The sequence below is a fragment of the Mytilus californianus genome, unplaced genomic scaffold, assembly GCF_021869535.1.
Source record: "Mytilus californianus isolate M0D057914Y unplaced genomic scaffold, xbMytCali1.0.p SCAF_8, whole genome shotgun sequence".
NCBI lineage: Eukaryota > Metazoa > Mollusca > Bivalvia > Mytilida > Mytilidae > Mytilus > Mytilus californianus.
This window is the reverse complement of record NW_026262734.1, coordinates 89,948,441-89,969,269: the sequence shown is the minus strand read 5'-3', so window position 1 is coordinate 89,969,269 and position 20,829 is coordinate 89,948,441. Positions and strand designations below refer to the sequence as shown.

The window sequence follows — 20,829 nt, the reverse complement described above, 5'->3', positions numbered from 1 at the left end:
TGTATTTCATTTTTAATATGTATGTTCAAGTCATTTTGTGGTTATCAGTCATGAGACAATGCAATCACATTGTGGAAATTGTCTCACTTGCAAAAGATGCCAATTTTTCTTTTGAAAGTTTTGAGGAAAAAAAGTAGTTCACCCTGCCACATATTCATGTGCCTGTTTCAAGCCAGGAACCTTTTCAGTGGTTGTCTAAAGTCTCATCCTAATAAAAAAAAATATTTAAAGAATTTGGTGTTGATGGAAGCTCTTTGATTGGTATAGACTCTGGTTAATTAAGTAGATCATGACATATACCATATTGAAAGTCTTGCTGTTATTTACAACCATTTCCTTCTTATTTCATCTCATATGCATTTCAGTTTTTTTCATTTCAACACCAATCTTAATAAGGTTAAGGCAAAAAGAAAACAAATGTTGACAAACAACAGGCATATACCATTAGAAGATCTCAAAGTTTGGCTGCACAATAGACTAAAAATTCTTGTTATTTCAAATATTTATATAAAATTCAGTTTAAAACATGCATTTTCCATTTTTAGACTATAATTGTCATGTTGACACAATAATTTGAATTTGAATTGTATTATATTCTGAGAGTACTTGTGGTTGAAATAATATACACAATATTTAATTTCATGTGTTTTAGATTTCTTAAATACACCACTCCCATATAATGACTACATGTCTGTTAGTAATGTTTAAGAGTTCTCTCCTGCATATAATTGCTGTAATTGCTATTTGTACCCAAGGCTTCCTTCATACATTTGCACTTATCCTTCTAAGATGTTGCTTGAATGATAAAATCTTGTAATACATTATCAGCCATCAGACTCTTGGAATACAGTTGCTGTAATAAAAAAAAATAAACTGTAATCACAGAGATATGTCTCGCTTTTTAGTAATTTCGATAATGCAAATGTTGAAATTAAAATAGCAACACTTTAACATTATTAAGATTGTAAGATTTGCAAATATTCAAAGTCAATGAACCATGACTAAAGGTACATGGCTAAACAATCTCCATGGAAATTAGATGTGCCAATGCTAATACAACCCATACCAAATACCATTGACTTATCATTAGTTCCCTTTAAAAAACCTAAACACAAACTAATACATGTAAACTAAGAAAATTTTAAAGTCAATAAACGATAACTGAAGGGGGGGGGGGGGGGGGGGGGGGGGCAAATAATCTCCATGGTAATGAGATGTGCCAATGCTAATACAACTGCATACCAAATATCATTGACTTACCACTAGTGGTTTCCCATAAGCCGACCTAATCACAAACTAATACATGAAAACTAAGCAAAAGTTTCAAAGTCAATAGACCATGACTGAGGGGGCAAGGCCAAATAATCTTCATGGAAATAAGATATGCCAATGCGTATTCAACTGCATACCAATTATCATGAACTTACCACTAGTGGTTCCCCATAAACTGACCTAGTCACAAACTGATACATGAAAACTAAGCAAAAATTTAAAAGTCAATAGACCATGACTGAGAGGGCGGGGCCAAATAATCTCCATGGAAATGAGATATGCCAATGCTTATACAACTGCATACCAATCATAATTAACTTACCACTAGTGGTTCTCCATAAACTGACCTAATCACAAACTAATACATGAAGACTAAGCAAGAATTTCAAATTAAGTCAATAAACCTAAACTGAGGGGGCGGGGCCAAATAATCTCCATGGTAATGAGATGTGCCAATACTAATACAACTGCATACCAAATATCTTCGACTTACTACTTGTGGTTCACTATAAACTAGACCTAATCACAAACTAATACATTGTTGACGCCGCTGTCGTCACCAACGCCAGAAACAGCATACCTATGCCTCGCTTTTTGACTCCGTCAAGCGAGACAAAAACAGCATATATTTTTTGTATGGCTTACCAATAAGGCAAAAAATGATAACATGAATTTAATCTCCAATGATTTACCAAACTTACATATATATATATATATATCGTGTGAACAACTGGAGTGGAATATAATAGTTGTTGTTTATCATATTTATTTTTCGTTTAATGTCTTTTACGTAAATTGGAATTGTATTACATCTGTCATTTCAGGACCTTTTATAGCTTGCTAGATGCAGTATCAGTTTTGCTCATTGTTGAAAGCTGTTCATACAGTGATCTATAGTTGCTAACATTCAGTCATTTGGACTCTGGTGGATAGTTGTCTCATTGGCAATAATACTATATATTCTCATTTTTATCAACATAAATTACCGTAATAATGAAAACTAACTCTATTCATGCATGTGTACTACACATTACCTGTATATATAATATATACTAGAATACTCCCGGGACATCATGGTGTCGTGACTGAAGCAAAGTACTGTAGCCTTATTTTTAGCCTGGATTTTAAGATTTTTCGTTTTGTCATCTAATGTCATGCTGGTCATTAGGTGAACAGTTTTCTCTGCTTTCAAAATCTTTCTTTTTGAACCCTTCAACCCAGAACTTGTTAATTATCTGTAGTAATAATTATGTGGAAAACAAATGGGCCTGGAATGGTGTAATTTTTAATCAACACCATTGTCCTATATATATAAGTTATAAATAAAGTTGAATTCTTTGAATCGTCATTTTTATGTCATGCCGGCTCACAAATTGGACCTTGTTATTTTAGTATTATAGATCTAGATTACTAAGTGCTTGTAGAAACACAATTCCTCATTTTTCAAGCCCCTTTCTTACATGTCTTAACCTCATTTAAATTAAAATACCAACTAAAAGCTCCAAGGAGCCTGTGTCGCTCACCTGATATTTTTTTTATTTTACAATTGATGCATGAAATAATGCAACCGATATACTTTTGCTTTAGTTTCAAAGATATAAGTCAAAAACTGCATTTTTTCCCCTATGTTCTATTTTTAAACTAGATACCCTAATGCTTATTATGGCCAAGTTTGGTTAAATTTGTCTCAGTTGTTTCAGGAAAAGACTTTTGTAAAAGATTACAAAAATTTACGAAAAAATTGTTAAATTTGACTTTAAAGTGCAATAACTCCTTATGGGGTCAATTGACCATTTTGATCCTGTTGACTTATTTGTGAATCTTATTTTGCTGAACATTATTGCTGTTTACAGTTTATCTCTATTATAATGTTCAAGATAATAACCAATAAATTGCTTTGTCGAGCGCAGCTGGATACGACCACAGAGGTCCAACCCTGAACAGTTGGGGCAAAAATGGACACAATATTCACGCTTGATACAGGTCTGAATTTGGATTGTAATTCAATATTTGACACATAATAGGTTTCTGACACAGAATAACTGTAGTCAAAGAACTAAGAATTGGTTATATGATTTGAATTTATATTCAAAATTTTGCTTTTGTGTAATACACTTTGCTGTTGCGAATTGACCTCCACCCCCTTTTTTTCAAAAAAAAAAAATCTGAAGGATTTTCTTTTTGATTTTGATTTCTGAAATCTTGAGGAGAAAAAATTGTCCCCCCCCCCCCCCCCCCCCCTTTTTCCAAAAAAAAATTCTTTCCCGCAGTTAAGGGTGCTATAAACAGTTTCGTATTAAAAACTAGGGGTTATTCCCCGACTAAAAATAACCTTGGAGGGAAATCCCTTTTTATTTACTTAATTGGTGAAAAAGTATCATGTTTTTTGTATTTGATTGTAAAAATTAGTTAATTAGCTTTCAATTAAAACAGGTTGAATGATTAAAATACTTTTAAAAATTAGATTAAATATACATGTTTTGAGGGGAGACAACATTGTAAACATCCTGTTTTTTTGGCAGTGGAAATTGAAAACTTATTGGCAGCCACTGCAGCTCTTTTCGAAGCAGGAAACCGTACCCTGAAGGGAGATTTTTTTGAAAGGCCAGGTAAAAACCTATGAATTTCATACAGTTTTGATTATGTGAAATGTGCCTGTATCATGTCTACATGGGTATGCACATGACCTGATTTCAGGTTTTTTATGTTCAGATTAGGCAATTTTTCCCCCATGTTCTCTGAAAAGAACTTTTTTATCATATTAAAAGTACACTTTATTTTTATTTCATTATAAACTAGAGAAAATTCTGATTCCAGTGATATCTAGTTTTATACAAGTATCTTTATTAACCATTCCACCACTAAGGGTCACTTATGCATGGTCCCTCAAAATATGACTTCATAGAAAAAAACTGTTGATTGCACCCTTAAAGGGACAAACATATAATATAGTGAGGGTTTAGCATAGAAATGTGTTAGTGAATAGAGTAAAACAATTCTGAAAAATATTGTATGGCATGTATACATTTATTTAAAAGCATCAAATTGGTATATTTAATGCAAATATTACAGATTTGTACATAGCAACCAGATATAAGAAAACCAGACACTGTGCAAATTTTGAAGTTTTTTCATCTTTTTTGCGACGTCATGATATTTTTATTCATTTGCTCATATATTTGGAACCATAAGTTGCACATGAAAAGTGAAGATTTTTTCTACTTTGACCTTTACTACTGATCAGTGTAACATACATTTTTATTCATTATATTATATATTTGGTACTTTTTATAGTAAAAAAGCCACAAGTGCCATTCCTAAGAAATACTCTATTTCAATATTTTTCTCAACTCAGCTACAACTTAGTTCATATAATACTAGGGACAAAATATGTTTAAAGTAATTTTATTTATGCCTATTTCATAGTTTTTATTCTATTTATTCAAAAGAGACCCAATTTTATGATTTTTTTCCCTTGTAAAACTGATGAAAATGTGATACAGGAAATGTTTGGAATATGCCAGTTAAACTATTTGCCACTGGCCAATATGCCACTACTATGCGACATAAAAAAAGAGCTGTAGTTTCACTATTTTTCGTCGCAATCGTTATAGTAAGACATCAGTTTAATCGATATAATGTACAGATTCAGAAAAGCTGAGAATTTTTTATATATCGCATACAAAGTTTTGCTTAAAGGTGCTATAAACAGTTTCGTATAAAAAACTAGGGGTTATTCCCCGACTAAAAATAACCTTGGAGGGAAATCCCTTTTTATTTACTTAATTGGTGAAAAAGTATCATGTTTTTTGTATTTGATTGTAAAAATTAGTTAATTAGCTTTCAATTAAAACAGGTTGAATGATTAAAATACTTTTAAAAATTAGATTAAATATACATGTTTTGAGGGGAGACAACATTGTAAACATCCTGTTTTTTTGGCAGTGGAAATTGAAAACTTATTGGCAGCCACTGTAGCTCTTTTCGAAGCAGGAAACCGTACCCTGAAGGGAGATTTTTTCGAAAGGCCAGGTAAAAACCTATGAATTTCATACAGTTTTGATTATGTGAAATGTGCCTGTATCATGTCTACATGGGTATGCACATGACCTGATTTCAGGTTTTTTATGTTCAGATTAGGCAATTTTTCCCCCATGTTCTCTGAAAAGAACTTTTTTATCATATTAAAAGTACACTTTATTTTTATTTCATTATAAACTAGAGAAAATTCTGATTCCAGTGATATCTAGTTTTATACAAGTATCTTTATTAACCATTCCACCACTAAGGGTCACTTATGCATGGTCCCTCAAAATATGACTTCATAGAAAAAAACTGTTGATTGCACCCTTAAAGGGACAAACATATAATATAGTGAGGGTTTAGCATAGAAATGTGTTAGTGAATAGAGTAAAACAATTCTGAAAAATATTGTATGGCATGTATACATTTATTTAAAAGCATCAAATTGGTATATTTAATGCAAATATTACAGATTTGTACATAGCAACCAGATATAAGAAAACCAGACACTGTGCAAATTTTGAAGTTTTTCATCTTTTTTGCGACGTCATGATATTTTTATTCATTTGCTCATATATTTGGAACCATAAGTTGCACATGAAAAGTGAAGATTTTTTCTACTTTGACCTTTACTACTGATCAGTGTAACATACATTTTTATTCATTATATTATATATTTGGTACTTTTTATAGTAAAAAAGCCACAAGTGCCATTCCTAAGAAATACTCTATTTCAATATTTTTCTCAACTCAGCTACAACTTAGTTCATATAATACTAGGGACAAAATATGTTTAAAGTAATTTTATTTATGCCTATTTCATAGTTTTTATTCTATTTATTCAAAAGAGACCCAATTTTATGATTTTTTTCCCTTGTAAAACTGATGAAAATGTGATACAGGAAATGTTTGGAATATGCCAGTTAAACTATTTGCCACTGGCCAATATGCCACTACTATGCGACATAAAAAAAGAGCTGTAGTTTCACTATTTTTCGTCGCAATCGTTATAGTAAGACATCAGTTTAATCGATATAATGTACAGATTCAGAAAAGCTGAGAATTTTTTATATATCGCATACAAAGTTTTGCTTAAAGGTGCTATAAACAGTTTCGTATAAAAAACTAGGGGTTATTCCCCGACTAAAAATAACCTTGGAGGGAAATCCCTTTTTATTTACTTAATTGGTGAAAAAGTATCATGTTTTTTGTATTTGATTGTAAAAATTAGTTAATTAGCTTTCAATTAAAACAGGTTGAATGATTAAAATACTTTTAAAAATTAGATTAAATATACATGTTTTGAGGGGAGACAACATTGTAAACATCCTGTTTTTTTGGCAGTGGAAATTGAAAACTTATTGGCAGCCACTGTAGCTCTTTTCGAAGCAGGAAACCGTACCCTGAAGGGAGATTTTTTTGAAAGGCCAGGTAAAAACCTATGAATTTCATACAGTTTTGATTATGTGAAATGTGCCTGTATCATGTCTACATGGGTATGCACATGACCTGATTTCAGGTTTTTTATGTTCAGATTAGGCAATTTTTCCCCCATGTTCTCTGAAAAGAACTTTTTTATCATATTAAAAGTACACTTTATTTTTATTTCATTATAAACTAGAGAAAATTCTGATTCCAGTGATATCTAGTTTTATACAAGTATCTTTATTAACCATTCCACCACTAAGGGTCACTTATGCATGGTCCTCAAAATATGACGTCATAGAAAAAAACTGTTGATTGCACCCTATGGTCATAATTTCAATTCAAATTTCCAATTTGTATTTGAATTACCTCCCTTACACTGTAATTTGTACTTTAGTAATTGTCCATTAACCAGGACACCCTTGTTTTTTCTCACTTTTTTGCCCCCAATTCCTAAATGGTTTGAGCCATAACCCCCCAAAGCCAATCCTAACCATCCCTTTGTGGTATGGAAACTTGTAGTATAATTTCAGAGAGATCCATACACTGTTCCACAAGTTATTGTCATGAAACTAGAAAAATGCTTATTTGGGCCCCTAATTCCTAAACTGTTGGGACCATAACCCCCAAAATCAATCCCAACCTTCCTTTTGTGGTTATAAACCTTATGTTTAAATTTCATAGATTTCTATTTACTAATACTAAAGTTATTGTCCGGAAACCAAGTGTCTTCGGGCGACGACGACGACAACGTGATACCGATAATTTTTTGCGGTCGTATAAAAATTGAAAAAAATTTTCTTAAAATTACCAATTCAGGGGCAGCAACCAAACAACGGGTTGTCTGATGCGTCTGAAAATTCAACAGAGATAGATATTCACCTGATGAACATTTTTACCCCATGTCAGATTTACTCTAAATGCTATGGTTTCAAAGATAGAAGCCAAAAACTTCATTTTACCCCCATGTTCAATTTTTAGCAATATTGGCCATCTTGGTTGATGTCCAGGGTCAACGGATACATTTTTTAAACTAGATACCCTAAGGATGATTTAGGCCAAGTTTGGTTTTATTTGGCCCAATAGTTTCAGAGAAGATTTTTGTAAAAGTTAACGGACGACATAGGACGCCAAGTGATGAGAAAATGATGCAATTAACAGCAAAAGTAGGCGAGACACTGGGTTCTGCGGAACCCTTACGATTTTTTTGAAATTGCCTTGGAATGCAGTATTTTTGTTATACCATTTGGAAATTAAATACTGTAACAAATACATACCAGTTACATTTATATATACTGTAGCTATAGGATCTCCTCAATATCTAATCCTGTTGTTAATTTCATTTAAACATATAATGTATATAGCTTCATTTCCACTTACATCTGAGGAGCTAATTCTGAAAATTAAAATTCCTGTGATTATCATATAAAATTTTAACCTGATGCAGTCTGCTTTCCAATAAGAATAAATTAGGAATACAGTTGTCCCTTGGTAAAGAGAGAGAAAACAAGTGATATTTTTATATTATAACCAATACTGCACATGGTAATTGGAACATCACTAGTTTTCTGGATTGGATTGTTGCTCACTTTGTCAGGATCTTTTAGAGCTGACTATATAGTATGGTTTTGTTCATTGTTGAAGGTCATACAGTGACCTAAATTTGTTTACATCCTCTTTGACTAATGGAATGTTTTCTCATTGACAATCCTACCATACATTGTAAGACCTTATTTATAAAATACTAAAAAATTCAATCTGTGACAATAACATTTTATTAATTAAATAAGGTAATCTGATCAACATTATGAAGCAATGTTCAAAACACTCTGTCATTGTCTGACAGCGATCAAAGTAATTTTAACTTCTATGACAATGTACAATGATGTATATATGTGCAAGACTCAAACTAAGTATTACAACTAAATTCATACATATATCCATATACATTTACAAGGTACTTAAAAAATCAGTGCGACTGACACATAAAATGTAGGTACAAAAAATATACTTTTGTTGGATCCTGCATCATAATTATTACAAGTTAATGAAGGCAAGTCATAATCATTGAGTACATGTACATATATTTGAACTTAAAGTAAAGGATAATCTGATTAGTCTCTAATCAGTAATGAAGCCACACAACACTCTGTGACAACAGTGACATATAAGTCTCCCATTGATGCACATACTATTATTTTAGGTCTTTTGTATATATATGTTTAAGGTTACTTAGAATTGGCTGTTGACATACATGTACACATGGACTGTCAGGCATGGAGTCATTGGACCCTAGGTTACTCCAGTCCATTATCAGTCACTATCAATAGTCAACTCCTCTGTCCATTTGTTGTAATACAATGTACTGCTGAAAGGGAGAAAACAGTACTTTATTAATAGCATGTGGATGCAAGACTATAATAAGTATTCAAAGAGTTTTACAAACAATTAGCTTATACATTTAGGAGAACTCTGTATTTACCTAGTGATGTGACAGTAAATAGTGGCGGATCCAGAACGTTTTATAACTAAGGTGGGGGGGGGGGGGGGGGGGCACTCCAGTCATGCTTCAGTGATTCCCTATATAATCAACCAAATTTTTACCACAAAAGGGGGGCCCTTGCATGTAGACCAATTTGAAAACCTGGCCCAAAATAAATAGACAGCTGCACCATGATCACATGATACACCAATCGCTTATTCAAAGAATAAAGTTCAATAACTTTTCAATGTCATAATCAGACATTCATGAAAAACTAAAGGGAGGTTATCTTAATAGATATAAACCAGTCACCAAAGTTTCATGATAACTGCTCAAAGCATTGTCTGAAATATGAATATCCCCCCTTTTTTATGAATAAAATCACATAACTCTGAAACATAAAATCTAAAATTAATAAAAATCAAAAGGGAGCTTAGGACAATAAATATAAACAATTCACCAAAGTTTTATGAAAACTGCTGTAAGCATTTTTGAGTTATTGTCTGAAAACTGGAAAATCTCCCTTTTTTAAATGAAGATAACCCCACAACTTGGAAACATAAAATCTTAAATTTATAAAAATCGAAAGGGAGCTCATGTCAATAGATACAAACAAGTCACAAAAGTTTCTTGCCATTTGGTGAACACATTTTGAGTTATTGTCCCAAAACTGGAAAATCCCCCTTTAAAGTTTTTTAATGTTTTTTGGATATCAACAACTTTGTCAAACACACATGGAATTTTGACATGGAATTAGTTATATCTGCACACAAGAACACACATTTGTATGTGTTTTTTCTGCATAAACATGTAATTCATAATTTATTAAAACTTCCGACAGTCCCATTGTGCATCTCTTTTTTATGCCCTTGTCGTAACGGAGGGGGCATTAAGTTTTACACTTGTCTGTCTGTACATCCTTGCATACTTGCATTGCGAAATAGGTTTTATACCCTTTTGATATATTGAATATTTTGACATTACACAGTCATACTCTTCTTAAGACTGCATGAAATGACAAACTGTGAAACATTGTTACACTAAATCTGTTGAATGTAAACTGATAGATATTTTAGTTTGGGAAAACATGTTTTTTGCACCTTTTTTATTATAAGACCTATTGATGAATCCAGTCCTTTTTGGCTAATTTTGAAAATTGGTTCTTATGTTGTTTGCTGTCTGCCATTACTGTATGTAGTTTATATTTTTCATCCTTGTAGGTTACTTTATGGTATTGATTTTGTTCATTGTTTAAGGCTGTACATTGACCAGTAAATGTTTACATCTTTGTCCTTTGGTCTATTAATTGATAGTTGTCACATTGAGGATCATACCTCATCTTTTTATATTTATATGCTAGGTCATTGAAAAAGCTCCAAGGATACAACATAATTTAATTGTTATATATTTGCAAATTCATTCTGATAATGCAAAAACATAAATTGATTGACTTTTTTTCTTATTTTAATGTCCAGAGGCAAATATTTTATGTATTCTAAACGAGAACAACTTATCATGATCAATTCATAATATAGGCCAGTCTGACAATGCTTGTTTTAGACCCTTTTTGGTCTCTAATTCCTGAATGGTTTGGGCAAATACCCCCAAAATGAAACTTAACCTTCTACTTGTGGTACAATTTCATAGCAATTAAAATACTTATAAACAAGTTATTGTCCTGAATTTAGAAAAATGCTTGATTTGGGCCTTTTTTGGCCCCTTATTCCTACACTGGTTGAACCATGACCCCCAAAAATAATCCCAACCTTCCTTTTGTGGTATTGAACCTTTAAATCTAATTTCATAGACATTCATACACTTAAACTGAAGTTATTGTCCGGAAACCAAATGTCTTCGAACGAGTTGATAGCAATATATGACCTCAAAATTTGTTTGCTGTAGTATACAATATGGTTGTTCTTTTAAACATTTTCATAAATAATCTACAAGAAATGTAGACCTATTTGGGATTGCTTGCAATGCAATTTTCATTACATTAAACAATGTATATTTCCAAGGAATAACTTCTGTAAACCTAAATTTTTATAGCACTTACTTTCTAACTCATACATTTCAAAGTGACATTATTCCTGTATAAATTGCCAAATAAGTGGATCACCGATGTAATAATAAATCTTAATTATAAATTTAATACTAAACAGAAAACAATGAACTTGCGGAAAAGATGGTATACCGCCAACAAAAGGTGCAAAGGTTTTATTTCTTGGTTTCCTTAAACTGACCTCATCATGAATATCAACAATTTTTTAAGACTATGCCTCTATTGAAAACAGCATGCCTAAGTCACAGCTTCATAACTGTTGTGGCTAGACAAAAAAGAACAAGCGATTAAGAGAGCTTTGAATGCAATTTTCTATAAAAATGACCTGTAAAAAAATTAAATTTGTCACTTCTAACATGGATAATTTTCGAACTTGCCCACAACATTACAAGAATCAAACTTTAAACTCTTTGACCTCAAACTTTTAAAAAAATCTTCGAAACTGCATGTACAGAGTCTGACAAGAAAAAATTATTCAAACATAGTTATCATTTTCATTACATACCTCTCATCACAAAATTATTCATTGACTACTGCTCCTCATATGCACATAAATCAATAGGACGATCTATGACTCCACTATATAATCTAGAAAGCAATGCCTCAAATGAATTCTGTCCTGTTGCTTAGCTTCTCTTACTTGTCAAAGTAATTGTACTTTCGTTGAAAAAGCTAAAATAAATAATGTTTAATAAAATGAAGTTATAATACAATGTATCTGCCAAAATTGCCTTTAATATTTTGATCTGGCAAAATTGGCTTGGTTTGATCTTTTAAAACTAGACCAACAAACTTTCCCTGAAAAAAAAAATGACTACAAAAAAGTATTTAATCATTTTATTAATGTTCTAATCCATCATATAAATTCCATATGACCTTGAATGAAGGGATGAACAAAAGTGATTACATGTATATATTACAGGATCTCTGAATCTGTCATGATTTATAATGCCAATCTTTGGGGATTAAGTTATTAATAATCATGATACTTTGAAATTTTAAGTCATTCAAAGTTGTTTAAATTACACCAAAAGTTGGACTATTTTATATAAGGTAGTATCTGAGAAATGGACTAAACCAGGCAAGGTTTGGTGGTAAATACATTGTACATGTACAATGTACTTTGTTTTTGGCTTTGATCTAGGTGTTAGTAACTGGGAGTACTCTCAGATCTGAACTTGGTCTTTTTTGTTGTGGGGATGTATAAGTACCCACCACGTCTTGTGTGTGGTTTTGTTAGATGTCTTTCTACTTTGTATAGATCTGACGAGTTAAGCCCTTTTCACATCAATATACCAGGTTAGGAGGTGGGTTCGGCACCACAAACTACTAGTCTAGCCCCACCCCATCCTGTACATAATTGTATGTATGTGCCTGTCCCATGTCAGGAGCCTGTAATTCAGTGGTTCAGTTTGTCGTTTGTTGCTGTGTATCATATTTTGTTTTTTTTGTTCTTTGTTTTGTATATAAATTAGTCTGTTAGTTTTCTTGTTTGAATTATTTTACAAATTTGTCATTTTCATTTGGGGTCTTTTATAGCTGACTATATGGTATGGGGTTTGCTCATTGTTGAAGGATGTACAGTGACCTATAGTTGTTAACTTTGATGTCATTTGATCTCTGATGGAGAGTTGTCTTTTCTCATTAGTGTAAACAAGATTTTATTTTGAAAATAATTAGGTTATTTAAACATTACAATATGACAGTTTTATTAGGATTGGAAAACAAGTGAATTTTCACTGACTTTAAGTTTTACCAATTCCTCTCTTTTCTCATTGGCAATCATACCACATTTTCTTATTTTTATATTTACATTACGTACATGTAAAGTAGATCTTTCATCTTCTGGAGGTGTCCGATTCCTAAGTACATGTACAACAGGGGGACCTAATTAACAGCATGATTTTGAGTCGGCTAAAAAACAATCAGATAGATTATGATACAATTAACAGGTTTCTTTGCAATTATTTTGCAAATAACTAAGCTAATGCAAGAATAAAGTTATTTTCCAATAAATACATAAATAAAATAATAGTAAATAATGAATCTACAATTATATTTTAAGAAGTGAAACATTATTTAAATTCAATAAATATCATATATTAAATTTCAATTTTTTTTTTAAATTCTGGGTAGATAAGTTTTCATTTTTTTAAAGTACATGTAGGGCGAGTTGGTAGACCTTTATCTGTTTATAATATATTTATTATATATTACCATGATTATATTCATTTGGATTTTACCCAAGTTAGGCAAGCTGCCACTGTTGGCAGGAGTACATTGTATATTTAACAGGATTTAATCCTTTTCATAAGTGCCTAAAAGTGGGGCAAGCAAGTTGGTATGAAGGGAGCTACTGCTTGATTTGGGGGGGGGGGGGGCTAGGATGAAAATGTTATCCTGCATTTTTTTTAGTTGTAATATCTGTCCTGACAGTTTATTATTCACTCTTTTCGGTCCTGGCTTTTATTTTTTTACTCAAAACTCCTGTCCCGCATTTTTTCAAATTCCGTCAAAGCCCCCTCTCCCATAAAAATCAAATGGTGGCTCCCTAAACAAGAGTGGAGCGATTTTAAAATAATGGGGCGTTTTGCCAATGGCAATGGGGCGAGTTGACTTGCTTCCGTTTTTGCCAATCTTTGACTGATTTTCGGGTTTACATGCATGACATGGATAAAGTCAAATGGTTTTTCGTGAAAAGTATAGCACTAGCATCTTCCTAAAAATGCGCATGATTATATTTACATTTCAATGCGCTTTCCAAGTACAATAAGTTGGTACGTAATCCATCAAAACGAAACACTTTCGTTGCGTTGACTTTCTAATGTATTGCTTCGTTCCCCGGATTCAGTTAATCGACAATGTAAGTTACTAACCCATTTCAATATATCTGTTTATAATAACTTTTTGATCCATCAGTTTGAAAAATCAAAGGTCTTTGTATCAACTATCTGACTATCTTTGTCCATTCTTTTTAAACAGTAAAACATAAATTCAGCAGCAGACGAGCGTCCATGGATTTTGCGTCATAGTATAAAAACGGCAACGGTGAAAAGATTTCCGGGTTTCCGTATTCGACGTGCCAAGCTTTCGTACATTTACGTATATATATGTCATATATGAGAGTTAGAAAAAAAAAAAGGGAGAACCTACCAGACAGGTAACAGGTAACAGGTTAGTCTGGAATCAAGAATGGGGATTTAAATAAGGACACAAAAAAATATAGAAAGAAGTATCATAGAGAATAATTGAGTATACTTAATTATGAAGCATCATGCAAAGACATTATTCTCAGAGCATGTCTCTGGAAGAATTGAGAATAAAGAAAAACTAAATAAAGAATATTCAATCATTTATATATTATTTTTAACTCATTCACATTTTGTTCCATTCAGAATTAAATAACTCTGCTGAGGGGGGCATGGGAAGTTTGGAAAATTGACAAACGATAATTACTCTAATCAGAGGAGAATTAAATGTTAGACAGTTAGAGTGTAATAAATAAAATATAAACATATATTTTTTCAAAATGATGTCACAGAAAACACAGATTTTTTTTTATTACTAATAAGATTCTGCAATTTGAGTATCTATGTCCAGCAGATGTCAGTGAATTAGAAATTTTACTAATCTGATAGACGTTAAGTTAAGAATCTGTGACAAGTTCTTTTGTAATATTATTAGGAAATTGCCTACCGCCTCCTTGATTTAGAATTGCATACTCTTCAAGATTAAGCTAGCCTACACAAATAACAGCCAGTTTTGGACTTGATCTTTTTGTCCAAGGTTAAACAATATATTTTGTTTTATAATTTTCAACTCATGAACTATGCAAATATTTTTAACACTATCTCCTCATGATATTCGACGAAAAGCTCACCAGATCTTATCTTCACATGTTTGCCAATATGGCGAATCAAATCAAAGTTTTACTTACTTAATTTGGCAATTACATGTATACTCAAACCTAGGTTGCCACATGTTGAGCAGGAAGTTCCTAACTTTATCATTCACAATACTTGAGTTCACCCATGTATTTTGGAGGTTCGTGTTGCACATAAAGGCGGATTTAGAGCACCCTGCCCCTCCCCTTTTTGTGGGAAAAATTTGATCTATTATATCGGGAATCACTGATGCATGACTAGGGAGGCCCCCTCTTTAGCAGTCAGTGGGCCCCCTAATGAAAATTTCTGGATCCGTCAATGGCACAATCTTTAGTTTTTGTTTAATGTTAAGCCCAACGGTTACTGGGAATTTCTGTCCAGTATTTCATACCAAGGTTATTTGGGTATCACAGTTTTAAAATTTTATCACCGTTGATCCAATAAACAAATCCTTGGTTGATGTATTCTTAAACAACTTCTTTCCAGTAGTACCCTCACAATGGTATTAATGACATTAATGCCTCCAACCTGGGACTATTATGGAGACTATTATACAATAGTCCCAGCTCCAACACTGATTGATATTTATGTTCCCTTATAAATAGAATAGAGAAATTGAGGACATTTGTTCCACATTTTATGAACTTTGAAAAAACACAAGCACATGTAACTTTTGGCACCACCTGCGGGCAAGTGCCTGCAGGACACTGATGTGGTGGCACGTGGGTGGTGGTAAGTCAGTGGCCGGCGGATCCAGAACTTTTCATAAGGGGGGGCCCGCTCCAGTCATGCTTCAGTGACTCCCTATATAATCAACCAAATTTTTCCCACAAAAGGGGGGGGGGGCCGCCCCCCCCCTGGATCTGCCTATGTAAGTTTATAACCGCCGTTACAGTAAACCCCTCTCAACCCACCAAATGCTTGCTTGAAACACAAGTAAAATGTAAGCAGGTATTTATGTCCTTTGCTTTTATTCCACACCAAAGATGAAGAAATTTATGATAAAGTTATAATGGTATATTAGTCTGTACATTGTATAAGCCTAAAAATTAAAGGGACGAAAGTATGTAGTAACTATTGTTTGTCGTGATTTAAACACGATAATAACGTTGCTTTCCCCTTTATCTTATGAGCCGTATTGAACAGGACAGACTACCCCAAACACTCTGAAACTTTTCAAGTACTTTCTATATGCTCATGTGTATTATCTTGTTAGCATAGTTTTGTACTTGGACAGATAATCAGAATGGTCAACAATCAAGTATTGACAATGTTAATTGGTCACGTTTGTTTGAACTACCAAAAGGTAATTTTTAAATTTACACTTGTACAATCCAATGTCAATGTTACATACAATCAGTCATTTTTGTAACACAAGGGTTACAAATAAGAAAATACTAAATAAAATATGCAAATGTATAATTTAGTTCCATAACTGTATGAAGCACATAAGACTTAAATATATCTACTGGGTGTATCTGTCTGTCTTTTGTCCAAGATAGTTGGCAGATATATAGGAATAAAAAGAGATGTAAGGTTATTGTAACACACCTTTGAGAAAGTTATTCAAACAATAATAACAAAAACACAACACAACACAACACATCTAGATATTCCAAGTTCTAAATCATTTTTTTTCAAAGTGGTGAAGATCAAAAGATCTGCCATTAACCATGTTAACACCAGATTCTCCCAATATAAACGCATATGCTTCTTTTACCTGTGTATATATGTATTAAAAGAAATACCAATGAAAATCTTAATTAAAATAAATGTTTAAAGATTAAACTTTTAATTGTTCAAATAAGAAGAAGATTTTATGGGGGAAGGGGGATGATTCACAGAATCCCCTGGCCTACTCCCTTTAGGAATTATATATAGAGAGAGACTTTTTACAAGTCTAGTCTCACTTTTTTTTCAGGATCCTGGACCCATATCTGACAATTATTGCAACTTTATTTACTTTGCCTTTTTTTTCCTGCAATTATTTTCCTAAGCTGATTGGATAAAATACCATTTATTATGGTGACAATTAAGGATAATCAGGGGCTGATCCAGCCATTTTCAAAAGGGGGAGGGTCCCAACACAGGATAAAAGGGGGGTTCCAATTATGTTTCCCCATTTAAATGCATTGATCATTCAAAAAAAGGGGGGTTTCATGTGAAAATAAATTTTTTAAAAGTAAAATAAGATTTTCAATGGAATATATGTCTTACAAGGTATTAGATGTTAATAAACAAGTTTTAATTTTGATGTTAATTTTTTTCAACTTGGACACAATTAACTTTTTTTCATGTGAATTTCACATGAAAAATTTAACGTAAAATTCACGTGAAAAATTTAACTTGAATTCACATCAACAAAATTTTCCTGTGTAACACATGCGTTACACATGCGTTTGACTATACATGTGTTACACATGCAAATATCGCATGTGTCACATGCGTTTTCCAACACATGCGTGACACAGGTGTTTTTCTGACACATGCGATTCACATGCGTGTATTACGCATGTGAACGCATGTGTACCACGCATGATTCACATGCGTGGCAAGAAACATGTGTATTATGCATGTGACACACCTGTGACACATGCGTTTTAAGGTACATGCGTGACACATGTGTGGCATTTTTGCCCTAGTATTGGTGTCGGTATCGGTATCGACCCGGAACTTGCTAATTATTGGTAATATTAATTATGTTGAAAACAAAATGGTCTGGAATGGTGTAATTTTTAACCAACACCATTGTCCTATATTAGTTATAAATAAAGTTGAATTCTTTGATTCGTCGTTTTACCCCATGCCGGCTAACACATTGGACCTCGTTATTTTAGTATTATAGATATAACAATTTGAATAATTTAAATAATTTGACAATTTTAGGGGCCACATTATAGCTTTAATCATGCTATTATTCAATTGCATACCTCGGATATTTGGGAACAAGTGCGTAAACAAGATGAATTTTATATTTCTGCTTTCCCTAATCACCAAAATGTGTTGTTCATGTTGTTGTCTGAAATAATATTGGATCATGGAATGTGCTTACGGTGCCAGATAATTGATGTTGATACGGCTAGTTATACTATTCTATGTGATCAAAATAGAAATTATATTGTCAAGTAAAATTATGACGATAGCGACCAAACTATAGTTTATCTTAAAATAAACCCTTTCATAACATATTGAACGCCGACTGGTACTGGGTGGAAATCCTAGATATGTGTCTGCATTTGATCAATACTCTGTCCTCTAAACATATATAGTACGAGACATCTATTCATCTGAATATACATACCTATATCAATAGTTGCCGACTCTTACATTTTGGCGTCGAGGGCTCCAAAAATTACTAAGGATTTTTTTGAGCGGTCTTAGATTTTTACCGTATCAGTCGTTCGATCTTTAAATTTTTCTGATTTTTGTCCAATGCCATATTGTAACATTTTGCCACCGTTTGTCAGCCTTTGTGATGTGGTACAGGAACATATAAAATGTCAATGGGTTAAACATGAGTGTTGGCATCCAACCCCCTATCACCCCTAATACATATGTTCTGAATTGGTTGAAGGATTTGAATATTGATAAAATACTGTTACCATCTAATTTAAAACTCAAAATTTTAAATTCCATTGTATTGTTTGTATGACATATAAAACGTCAAGTATTCTCAATATGCTTTTCAGCATTATTCAGCGATAAGTGATGCATCTTAAAACCAAAAATGCACATAGAAGACAGCATTGATACAGTACATTTTTACAAACACGTGACAATTATAAGATTGATCGGGTTGTGAATATATGCCAAAATGGATCTACCATATTTAGTTTAATGACGTCATAAACACGACCTTTTGCAATGCCAAAATATTGACCGGATGTAGGCCCATAAGTGTTCATAACTGTATAGTAATACATATTTTGTATTGTTTAATTTATTAATAACAAAATTAATGTTAGCACAGATGAACACAATTTGCAAAGATTTCATTACCAGGTTAAATAAATAACCGTTTAGAAAAAGTTTATTCAAAAGATCATTTAGTTTACATTGATCATATCAATATTGACGTGCTCTATACACAACATCACTACCGTCGTGAAAAAAATATGATGTGATATTCCGTTTCTCTTAAGGTTTCCACAGGTACAGCGCCAGAATTCCAAAACCAAATCTTTGTACCTTCGAATGAATTTGAAGGTTTTATTTAAATTGCAGTATATACATCTCTGGCTTTATACATAATCAGCAATACATATATTACTTTCATTGAAACCTTAAACGTCGATACAGACGGCTTTTACCGTCCGGCATCACCCAGTAACGTGTTTTCTGTTTATAAAACGTTGAATTATTCGAAACATTAAGTTAGTTTAACGCTTCTTCATAGATTGCGTTAGCCGCATTTGGTACAATTTTTCATAGTTTTCTGTAATTGAATCTCTTCAACTTCGTATTTAATTTGGCCTCCAAATAGTTTTGATTGTAGTGTCACCAATGAGTCTCATGTAGATAAAACGCGCGTTGAGATGTGTAAATTATGAACCTGGTATCTTCCGACTTTTGTTTATATTCGTCTGTATGAATAGAGCTATGTTGAAGCTGCATTTGTCTGTCCGTCCGATTGTTTACTCAACTAGTCATTCCGTCAACCATTCCTGAGTAATAAATTAATTTCGATAAGCAGTCTGCCTGTAATGACTTGTTACATTTCAATTCGTTTTAAATGTGTTAGTCATGTACGTCCTGTTTGACGATGCTTTTAGATTTTTAATATTTTGAAAAAAATACATATTTCGTCCTTCTTTTGGATGACCAATAGGCAGAGAATGACTCCACATTTAATCAGCAGCCTAACATTTACAGTTGGGTTGTGTGAACATGTTTTTGAATCTATTAGATACACTACTTCATCTTTGCATTGTTCAAAATGCTGAATGAAAATTAACATTTTCGTTACGTTTTACCAAGTCAGGAATATGACAGTCGTTTTCCATTGGTTTGATATGTTTGAGCTTTTGATTTTGCCATTTGATCATGGACTTTCCGTTTTGAATTTTCCATGGAGTTCGTTACTTTTTTCATTTTACACTTCACTACGAAAGTACAAGACAGAAAGATTTATATTTTTATCTATCAGCTTGAAAGTAATCAGTTGTGGCCTGGGATCACTTTTCAGACTGGATTATTCAGACACAAATGTCCTTTTTCCGGATACTTTTAAATGTTGAATATGTCGAATGAAAACAAATATATTTGATACACTTTTCTGATAAATTATCGAACAGAATAACCTCATATATAATCAGCAGCTTAACAGTGACGAAATGTGACTTGTGAGCTCGTTTTTGATCAGTCATCTACTAACTGTTTCCATACTTTTGAATACATGTCACGGTGTGCTAACACCTTACTTACTAAGTTTATATTAATTATTATAAGTCATAAAAGATGATATTGTGTAATTACTTTCAGCATTTTCTTTTTATAGAAATTAATAGTTATTTTACTGTATAAATAAACAATATAACTAACAAAATTGAATGTCAATAACGGAGAAGATTCACATAACTCAAATTGACTTCAAATAATCACATGGGCATTACTATTCATGTTTTAAATTTACCTGACAGTCCATAGTAAAATTAGCATATACATTTATAGCTTGTATATAT

At 32.5% G+C, this 20,829-nt stretch overlaps 1 long non-coding RNA gene across 1 annotated transcript; it reads right to left on the bottom strand.

Annotated features, from left to right (window-relative positions):
* Positions 1-375: 375 nt before the first annotated feature.
* On the bottom strand, positions 376-14,479 carry LOC127711021 (uncharacterized). The gene is made up of 6 exons (XR_007986445.1): positions 14,141-14,479; positions 13,087-13,178; positions 11,770-11,936; positions 8,975-9,088; positions 7,998-8,116; positions 376-853 (listed from the first exon to the last, which is right to left on the bottom strand). It is a non-coding gene; the product is annotated as an uncharacterized LOC127711021 (long non-coding RNA).
* Positions 14,480-20,829: the final 6,350 nt, after the last annotated feature.